The sequence below is a fragment of the Cydia splendana genome, unplaced genomic scaffold (assembly GCF_910591565.1).
Source record: "Cydia splendana unplaced genomic scaffold, ilCydSple1.2 scaffold_47_ctg1, whole genome shotgun sequence".
NCBI lineage: Eukaryota > Metazoa > Arthropoda > Insecta > Lepidoptera > Tortricidae > Cydia > Cydia splendana.
The window spans coordinates 814,563-825,075 of NW_026946890.1; positions in this window are offsets into that span (position 1 = coordinate 814,563).

Sequence of the window (10,513 nt, forward strand, 5' to 3'; positions counted from 1 at the left end):
CCTGTGTGAACGAGCTGTTACGTTATTTTCATAACATAAATTGTAATTATGATTCTTCGCATAAGTAAGTTGCTAGAATAATATTACTAGTCCGATGGCCGGCTGCATGAAACAAACCTCATCAAAAAATAGAATATACCTACCCTGTAGAGGTACCTGACATTTAGTAGCTTCCAACGCACTTGGTCGGCCTAGGCTTAACCTGGCAGATTTTGTACAAATGGCAAAAACGTTGGACAAAAATTCATAAAAAAAAACCTCATCGAAAAATACAATGAAACTTGTATGGTAGGATACCTGACCTTGAGGACAGTAAAAAAAAAGTGGTCGGCCTCACCTTAGCCTGGCAGTTTTTGCAGTCCGACCAGATTTATTGGGTCACGTGAGAGCTACAATTTACCTTATCGAAAAATAGAATGAAACAAACGGATTGTAATAGCTAAAATAAGCCTGTTGACGTATATCTTGGTCGGCCTCACCTTAACCTGGCAGTTTTTGCAGTCCGACCAAATTTATAAAAAAATCATCAAAATTTTTTTATCGAAAAATCGTATGAAACTTGTATGGTACGATAGCTGCCTTTGAGGACAGTAAAAAAAAAATGGTCGGCCAAATCCTGTGTTGGCAGGTTCCTGTGTCCGACCAATTTTGTGGTACCACGTGAGAGTTACAATTTACCTCATCGAAAAATAGAATGAAGCAAACGGATTATAATAGCTAAAATAAGCCTGTTGACGTATGTCTTGGTCGGCCTCACCTTAACCTGGCAGTTTTTGCAGTCCGACCATATTTATAAAAAAATCATCAAAAAATTTTTATCGAAAAATCGTATGAAACTTGTATGGTACAATAGCTGCCTTTGAGGACAGTAAAAAAAAAGTGGTCGGCCAAATCCTGTGTTGGCAGGTTCCTGTGTCCGACCAATTTTGTGATACCACGTTAGAGCTACAATTTACCTCATCGAAAAATAGAATGAAACAAACGGATTATAATAGTTAAAATAAGCCTGTTGACGTATGTCTTGGTCGGCCTCACCTTAATCTGGCAGTTTTTGCAGTCCGACCAAATTTATAAAAAAAACATCAAAATTTTTTTTATCGAAAAATCGTATGAAACTTGTATGGTACGATAGCTGCCTTTGAGGACAGTAAAAAAAAAATGGTCGGCCAAATCCTGTGTTGGCAGGTTCCTGTGTCCGACCAATTTTGTGGTACCACGTGAGAGCTACAATTTACCTCATCGAAAAATAGAATGAAACAAACGGATTATAATAGCTAAAATAAGCCTGTTGACGTATGTCTTGGTCGGCCTCACCTTAACCTGGCAGTTTTTGCAGTCCGACCAAATTTATAAAAAAATCATCAAAAAAATTTTATCGAAAAATCGTATGAAACCTGTATGGAATGATAGCTGCCTTTGAGGACAGTAAAAAAAAAGTGGTCGGCCAAATCCTGTGTTGGCATGTTCCTGTGTCCGACCAATTTTGTGGTACCACGTGAGAGCTACAATTTACCTCATCGAAAAATAGAATGAAACAAACGGATTATAATAGCTAAAATAAGCCTGTTGACGTATGTCTTGGTCGGCCTCACCTTAACCTGGCAGTTTTTGCAGTCCGACCAAATTTATAAAAAAATCATCAAAAATTTTTGTATCGAAAAATCGTATGAAACTTGTATGGTACGATAGCTGCCTTTGAGGACAGTAAAAAAAAAAGCGGTCGGCCAAATCCTGTGTTGGCAGGTTCCTGTGTCCGACCAATTTTGTGGTACCACGTGAGAGCTACAATTTACCTCATCGAAAAATAGAATGAAACAAACGGATTATAATACCTAAAATAAACCTGTTGACGTATGGCTTGGTCGGCCTCACCGTAGCCTGGCAGTTTTTGCAGTCCGACCAAATTTGTGGTACCACGTGACAGTTACAATTTACCTCATCGAAAATAGGATGAAAAAAGAACGGATTATAATAGCTAAAATAAACCTGTTGACGTAGGGCTTGTTACGGACGGCTTTCATAAATTCAATGTGGCAGTGTGCGGCAGAATCCACTTGCATCAAATTTGATGCAACACATTGTGGCTGGACATTAAGAGATGACATGTATAAATGTTTGCGAGTCGAAGAAATAAAAATAGATCGGATCGGATAGGTCGGAGTCTGAGGAAAGTTCGTCAGACTTCGACTCCGAAGATGATTATGATTAACAGTAATTATTAACAATAAAAGGGTTATTCCCACTAGTTACCACCAAGTTCTTATCAGTGGTAACTGGGAATTATTTTCCCACCTTTTACCACTGGTAACTACTGGGAAAAAAAAATCCTATTAGTTACCACCAACTCGGTTTGGTGGTACCTACTGGGAATTTTTATTCCCAGTAGTTACCACTGGTAAAAGGTGGGAATTTCTTTTCTACAAACCGAGCTTCGAAGGAGAAATGCTACAGTTGATGGAAAAAAGGCTGATTTGATGCAAAGATAATCACTTAATATATGTGAGGTTATCTTGTGTATTTTACCGTTTATTAAAATTTTGGAAGGCTCACGTGCAGTTTTGCCTCTTATATTACAAGTGTTCGATTGAAAACTAAGCTTTGGTGTATACCTGGATCACCTCCATGTACAAGAAGGCGTTTCATATACGCCCGCCCATCAGATAGGTACACAAAGTCATGATGCGTATGGAATATAGCATGTGTGGCCAAGCCATTATGCCCTAAATTATGTACTACTTCGTTAAAACTTAGCTTACCTGTGTATTTACTCTTTCCAAAATATTTATCTTCCTTAAAATGCAGCCTACACAAACGGTCTTTGTCATTTGCACTAGTTTTTGGTACTCAAAGCTTTTTCTCACCGATTTATGCATATCGGGTCCTTGGGAAAAAAGGGAGATCCTATAGGTATATTTCCACAATTTGTCGCACACTATTGCAGTATTGTGGAGAAAAAAAAACATACAACCGAATTGATAACCTCCTCCTTTGGGATTTGGAAGTCGGTTAAAAAAGGAGAATGTTTACAATTTATTGGAAACAATGTATGTGATTTGACAGTGACAGCAACTCCACTATGGAGGCGCCACCTGGCGTGATAAAATGTCAGTTATGCCTCCTCATTCTATCTGTAGTGGAAAAGTAGGATATACGATTCAAAACTTGTCAAAAATCGATGAACACCTTTTTATTTTTGACATCTCTGAGACATCATCTCAACGTAAGTGTTACTCTGAAACCACGTCGATAGTTAGAAAACGTTATTTTGATATTAGATAGATTTATGAATAAAATTTGAACTGAATGTTTTCTTTTTTTTTAAAGCCCTCTAAGACCTCCATGGACTCATTTACTTATGACTTTTTTCAGTTAGCATTATTAAGTTAAGTTCAAGCTGCGAAGAAACCATATTTTCAATATAGAAATTATTATTCTTTATGAATGTGGTCGGACTGCAAAAACTGCCTGGCTAAGGTGAGGCCGACCAAGCCATACGTCAACAGGTTTATTTTGCTATAATAATCCGTTTTTTATTCATCCTATTTTTCGATGAGGCAAATTGTAGCTGTCACGTGGTACCACAAATTTGGTCGGTCTGCAAAAACCGACAGGTTAAGGTGAGGCCGCTCAAGACATACGTCAACAGGTTTATTTTAGCTATTATAATCCGTTTTTTTTCGTCCTATTTTTCGACGAGGTAAATTGTAGCTGTCACGTGGTACCACAAATTTGGTCGGACTGCAAAAACTGCCAGGCTACGATGAGGCCGACCAAGCCATACGTCAACAGGTTTATTTTAGCTATTATAATCTATTTGTTTCATTCTATTTTTCGATTAGGTAAATTGTAGCTGTCACGTGGTACCACAAATTTGGTCGGACTGCAAAAACTGCCAGGCTAGAGGCCGACCAAGCCATACATCAACAGGTTTATCTTAGCTATTATAATCAGTTTGTTTCATTCTATTTTTCCATGAGGTAAATTGTAGCTGTCACGTGGTACCACAATTTGGTCGGACTGCAAAAACTGCCAGGCTACGGTGAGCCCGACTAAGCCATACGTCAACAGGGTTATTTTAGCTATTATAATCCGTTTTTTTCATTCTATTTTTCGATGAGGTAAATTGTAGCTCTCACGTGGTACCACAAAATTGGTCGGACACGAACCTGCCAACACAGGATTTGACTGACCACTTTTTTTTTACTGTCCTCAAAGGCAGCTATCGTACCATACAAGTTTCATACGATTTTTCGATAAAAAAATTTTGATGTTTTTTTTATAAATTTGGTCGGACTGCAAAAACTGCCAGGTTAAGGTGACGCCGACCAAGACATACGTCAACAGGCTTATTGTAGCTATTATAATCCGTTTGTTTCATTCTATTTTTCGATGAGGTAAATTGTAGCTCTCACGTGGTACCACAAAATTGGTCGGACATAGGAACCTGCCAACACAGGATTTGGCCAACCACTTTTTTTTTACTGTCCTCAAAGGCAGCTATCGTACCATACAAGTTTCATACGATTTTGCGATAAAAAAATTTTTGATGATTTTTTTATAAATTTGGTCGGACTGCAAAAACTGCCAGGTTAAGGTGAGGCCGACCAAGACATACGTCAACAGGCTTATTGTAGCTATTATAATCCGTTTGTTTCATTCTATTTTTCGATGAGGTAAATTGTAGCTCTCACGTGGTACCACAAAATTGGTCGGACACGAACCTGCCAACACAGGATTTGACTGACCACTTTTTTTTACTGTCCTCAAAGGCAGCTATCGTACCATACAAGTTTCATACGATTTTTCGATAAAAAAAATTTGATGTTTTTTTTATAAATTTGGTCGGACTGCAAAAACTGCCAGGTTAAGGTGAGGCCGACCAAGACATACGTCAACAGGCTTATTTTAGCTATTATAATCCGTTTGTTTCATTCTATTTTTCGATGAGGTAAATTGTAGCTCTCACGTGGTACCACAAAATTGGTCGGACACAGGAACCTGCCAACACAGGATTTGACTGACCACTTTTTTTTTACTGTCCTCAAAGGCAGCTATCGTACCATAGAAGTTTCATACGATTTTTCGATAAAATTTTTTGATGATTTTTTTATAAATTTGGTCGGACTGCAAAAACTGCCAGGTTAAGGTGAGGCCGACCAAGACATACGTCAACAGGCTTATTTTAGCTATTATAATCCGTTTGTTTCATTCTATTTTTCGATGAGGTAAATTGTAGCTCTCACGTGGTACCACAAAATTGGTCGGACACAGGAACCTGCCAACACAGGATTTGACTGACCACTTTTTTTTTACTGTCCTCAAAGGCAGCTATCGTACCATAGAAGTTTCATACGATTTTTCGATAAAATTTTTTGATGATTTTTTTATAAATTTGGTCGGACTGCAAAAACTGCCAGGTTAAGGTGAGGCCGACCAAGACATACGTCAACAGGCTTATTTTAGCTATTATAATCCGTTTGTTTCATTCTATTTTTCGATGAGGTAAATTGTAGCTCTCACGTGGTACCACAAAATTGGTCGGACACAGGAACCTGCCAACACAGGATTTGGCCGACCACTTTTTTTTTACTGTCCTCAAAGCAGCTATCGTACCATACAAGATTCATACGATTTTTCGATAAAAAATTTTTGATGATTTTTGTATAAATTTGGTCGGACTGCAAAAACTGCCAAGTTAAGGTGAGGCCGACCAAGACATACGTCAACAGGCTTATTTTAGCTATTATAATCCGTTTGTTTCATTCTATTTTTCGATGAGGTAAATTGTAGCTCTCATGTGGTACCACAAAATTGGTCGGACACAGGAACCTGCCAACACAGGATTTGATTGACCACTTTTTTTTTTACTGTCCTCAAAGGCAGCTATCGTACCATACAAGTTTCATACGATTTTTCGATAAAAATTTTTTGATGATTTTTTTATAAATTTGGTCGGACTGCATAAATCAACGTCAATCACGTTTGTTGTATGGGAGCCCCACTTAAATCTTTATTTTATTCTGTTTTTAGTATTTGTCGTTATAGCGGCAACAGAAATACATAATCTGTGAAAATTTCAACTGTCTAGCTATCACGGTTCTTGAGATACAGCCTGGTGACAGACAGACGGACGGACGGACGGATAGCGGAGTCTTAGTAATAGGGTCCCGTTTTACCCTTTCGGTACGGAACCCTAAAAAGATGTAACGGCCGCTTTACACCGGTTCACTGTTAGCTGGGTTAAGTTGATCTTTATGGAGATCTTGTTGTACAGAAATGGGCCAAGGAAAAAGGCAAAGTCATGGACAAAGCTAGTTCTACTAGGTGGATTGACAAAAATTCGATTTTTCCTTCTATCAGAAACTGCCGCAGATGGCGCTTTCTTGTGTTGTTTTAAAATCATGGACTTTATAAATAGTTGTCTTACCGATAGAACATTAAATTCCTTATATATAGCGGTTGTTGAACTTGTTGAGTATCTGAAATTTTTAAATGTAGCTACCTTAATAACTGCTCTTTGAGCTCGTTCAATTGCAATCATATGAGACTTTTTGGAACCTCCCCAAGCTTCAATATCGTATGATATGATAGACTGGCATAGTGCAAAATACACATTCTTGACAACACCAGGATCCCTTAAATGCCTAATGTTTTTAAATATATGCATTAGTTTTCTTACCCGAGAACATCAAGAACTAATGTGGTAGTTCCATTTTAAGTTTTGATCTATATTTACACCAAGATATTTTACAACATTAGTTGCTTCAAGTGTGTAGCAGTTGCAGGGAGTTGTGTAAGTGTGAGCTTGGAGACAAAAATTAGAAGGTTGCATGGAGTTCTTTATGCTAAACTTAACATCAGTTCCGTCCACCACCACCTTGAGACAGACAAGCCGGCCTTGCTTTTCTTGACGGAGACACAGATATCTACCCCGGCCGACATCTCTTACCTTATGTACCCTGGATACAGCCTCGAACACAAGTTCGTGTCACGGGCTGGAGTGTGCATATTTTTCCGGGATGATATCTGCTGTCGTCGTTTGGGCAGTCTTGAAGATAGAGATCTGTCACTTATTTGGGCGCGCGTAGATTACGGTGGCCACGTCCGTATCTATGTGTGCTTATACAGGTCTCACAGCGGAGACTCGGAAACCAATCGCCTGCTGGAGCGTATCCAAGTGGGACTCAGCGAAGTTCTCGAGCGGCTTCCCTCGGCGGAGTTAGTGATCCTTGGTGACTTCAACGCGCACCACAGCGAGTGGTTGGGATCATTGCGCACTGACTACGCCGGGAGAGCTGTACACAGCTTTGCTGCAGCGTATGATCTCTCGCAAATAGTCGATGGTCCCACTAGAATTCCGGACATCGAAGGTCATACCCCTGCTCTCTTAGACCTACTGCTGACCTCGCATCCAGAACGCCACCAGGTATCCCGTCTTGCACCCTTGGGTTCGTCAGACCATTGCCTGGTGCGTTCTGTTGTTACCACGGAGCGGACAGGGCAATCTCGACCTTCTGGGTTGCGCCGTGTCTGGCACTATGGATCAGCAGATTGGGATGGACTGCGGGAGTTTTATGCGTCCTACCCTTGGGGGCAGCTCTGCTTCTCCTCGGATGATTTTGACAACTGTGCGAAATTCGTAGCTGACACGATCCTGCTAGGTATGGAATGCTTCGTTCCTAGCACATTAGTTCGTGTTGGCAATCGTTCTCAGCCCTGGTTTGGTCGAGCGTGCGCTGAAGCCCGTAAATCAAAGGAAGAAGCTTACCAAGCCTGGGCTGCTGCGCGTCAGGTCAATGATCGTAACTGTTCCGAATTGAAGAAGCGACTTAATGCTGATACTAGGTCTTGTAAGAAGCGAATTGTTGCAGCCAAGTTTGAACATACCCGCAGAATTGGTGAGAGACTAGTCAGTCAGCCCTCTGGGTCCCGAACTTTCTGGTCTCTCGCCAAAGCTGTTCAGGGGAACTTTTGCAGGGTCTCCTTACCATCCTTGCACAAACCCGATGACTCACTGGCTCATTCCGCAAAAGAGAAAGCAGACCTACTTTGCTCTTTATTTGCGTCGAATTCTACACTGGACGACGGGGGCAATACACCTCCCACTATTCCGCAATGCGAGTACTCTACGCGTATGCCCGAGGTCCGCTTTACTCAAAGCGCAGTAAGGCGTGCTCTCTTTGCCCTCGACGTCAAGAAGTCCAGTGGGCCAGACGGTATTCCTGCTGTTGTATTAAAAACGTGCGCTCCAGAGTTAGCTCCGGTTCTGACGCGACTATTCTCGCTCTCATACCGCTCAGGGAAATTCCCGTCTTCCTGGAAGATTGCCTGGGTTCACCCTATACCCAAAAAGGGTGACCGTACCGACCCTTCCAACTACCGGCCTATTGCGATCACCTCCCTGCTCTCTAAGGTGATGGAGCGTGTGGTAAACAACCAGCTCCTTAAGTACCTCGAAGACCACCAGCTAATTAGCGACCGGCAATACGGGTTTCGCCGTGGTCGAGGCGCTGGAGACCTTCTTGTTTACCTCACTCACCGATGGGCCACCGCCATAGAGAGTAAGGGAGAGGCACTGGCTGTTAGCCTGGATATCGCAAAGGCCTTCGATAGGGTTTGGCATAAGGCACTTCTCTCAAAACTTCCCTCATACGGGCTTCCTAAGGGGTTGTGTACATGGGTTTCCAGCTTCCTGTGTGGGCGTAGCATTTCAGTCGTCACTGACGGAATATGCTCGGACTATAAGCCCATAAACGCTGGCGTACCCCAAGGATCTGTACTATCGCCTACTCTGTTCCTTCTGCATATCAATGATATGTTATTGACTAACAATATTCATTGCTATGCAGATGACAGCACTGGCGATAGCTGTTATACAGGTCGTGTAAACGCCCCCCCTGAGCAGGTGTCGGAGTGTAGGATGCGACTTGTGTCTGAGATCGAGACGTCCCTTGAACAGGTCTCCGAGTGGGGTAAACGTAACCTCGTCCAGTTCAACCCCAGTAAGACACAAGTCTGTGCGTTTTCCGCTAAAAAAGCCCCATTTGTCACGGCGCCAAAGTTTCAGGGCATTCCCCTTACCATGGCTAATAGTATCGGGATACTTGGTGTCGATATTACGAACGAAGTCCAGTTTCGGAGTCATTTGGAACATAAAGCCAAACTGGCCTCCAAAAAGCTTGGGGTGCTTAACAGAGCCAAACAGTACTTCACACCTAGTCACCGGCTTTTGTTATATAAAGCGCAGGTTCGACCTCATATGGAGTACTGTTCTCATCTCTGGTCTGGCGCTCCACAATACCAGCTCCTTCCTCTTGACTCCATCCAACGGCGGGCAGTTCGTATTGTCGGCGATCCCGAACTTACTGACGGCTTAGAACCTCTTAGCCTTCGGAGAGACGTTGGCTCTCTTTGCATGTTCTACCGTCTGTACAATGGGGAATGCTCGGAAGAACTTTTTAATTTGGTGCCATCGTCTCGTTTCTATCACCGCACCTCCCGCCAAAGGAGCAAAGTTCATCCCCACTTCTTAGATACATGGCACACCAAGAATAAGCGGGCATCTCGCTCGTTTCTTCCCAGAACGTGCAGAATGTGGAATGACTTGCCTCCTGAGGTATTTCCTTTGCGCTACGACATGGGATTCTTCAAGAAGCGGGTATTTAGGGTTCTCAAGGGTCGGCAACGCTTAAGTGGCTCCTGTGGTGTTGCTTATGTCCATGGGCGACGATGACCGCTTCCCATCAGGCGGCTCGTCTGCTCGTTTGCTGACTATAACATAAAAAAAAAAAAAAACATATTTTGTTTTGTTTAGATTAAGAGATAGGGAATTATGATTGAGCCAATTCATAACATGACACAGGCCTCTTTCTGCAGTGCACTTAACATTATGCCATGATGGTCCATCAAACATAAGTACAGTATCATCAGCAAAAGTCACAATAGCGGCATTTTGGAGTTTAAGGCGACAGAGGCCATCTATATATATTAAAAATAAAGTAGGGCCAAGAACGCTACCCTGCGGTACCCCTAATTTTACCAGCGTCTCATCACTTTTATGTTCATCTATTTTAACCACTTGAGTTCTGTCAGTAAGATAGTCAGTGAAAAGTTGGTGAGGAGTTCCTCTTATGCCTAGGTTCTGTAGTTTATCAAGAAGGATTGGGATAGAGACAGTGTCATAGGCCTTGGCTAAATCAAGGAATACTCCTACGCACTTGGATTTGGAATCGAGTTTATTGACAATATGTCCGACAACGTGATTAATTGCATCCGTAGTTGAAATATTATTTCGAAAACCATATTGATTACTTGACAGTAAGACGTTTATTTATAACTTTTTCAAGGATTTTGGATTCAACAGAAAGTAGTGAGATCGGCCGGTAGTTAGTGACACTGTCTTTATCCCCCGCCTTGTAGATAGGAACAACCACAGACCTTTTAAGCGCTTTGGGGAATACACCTTTGGATAAGCCTAAGTTACAAATGTGAGTGTTAGATATGTATGCATGTG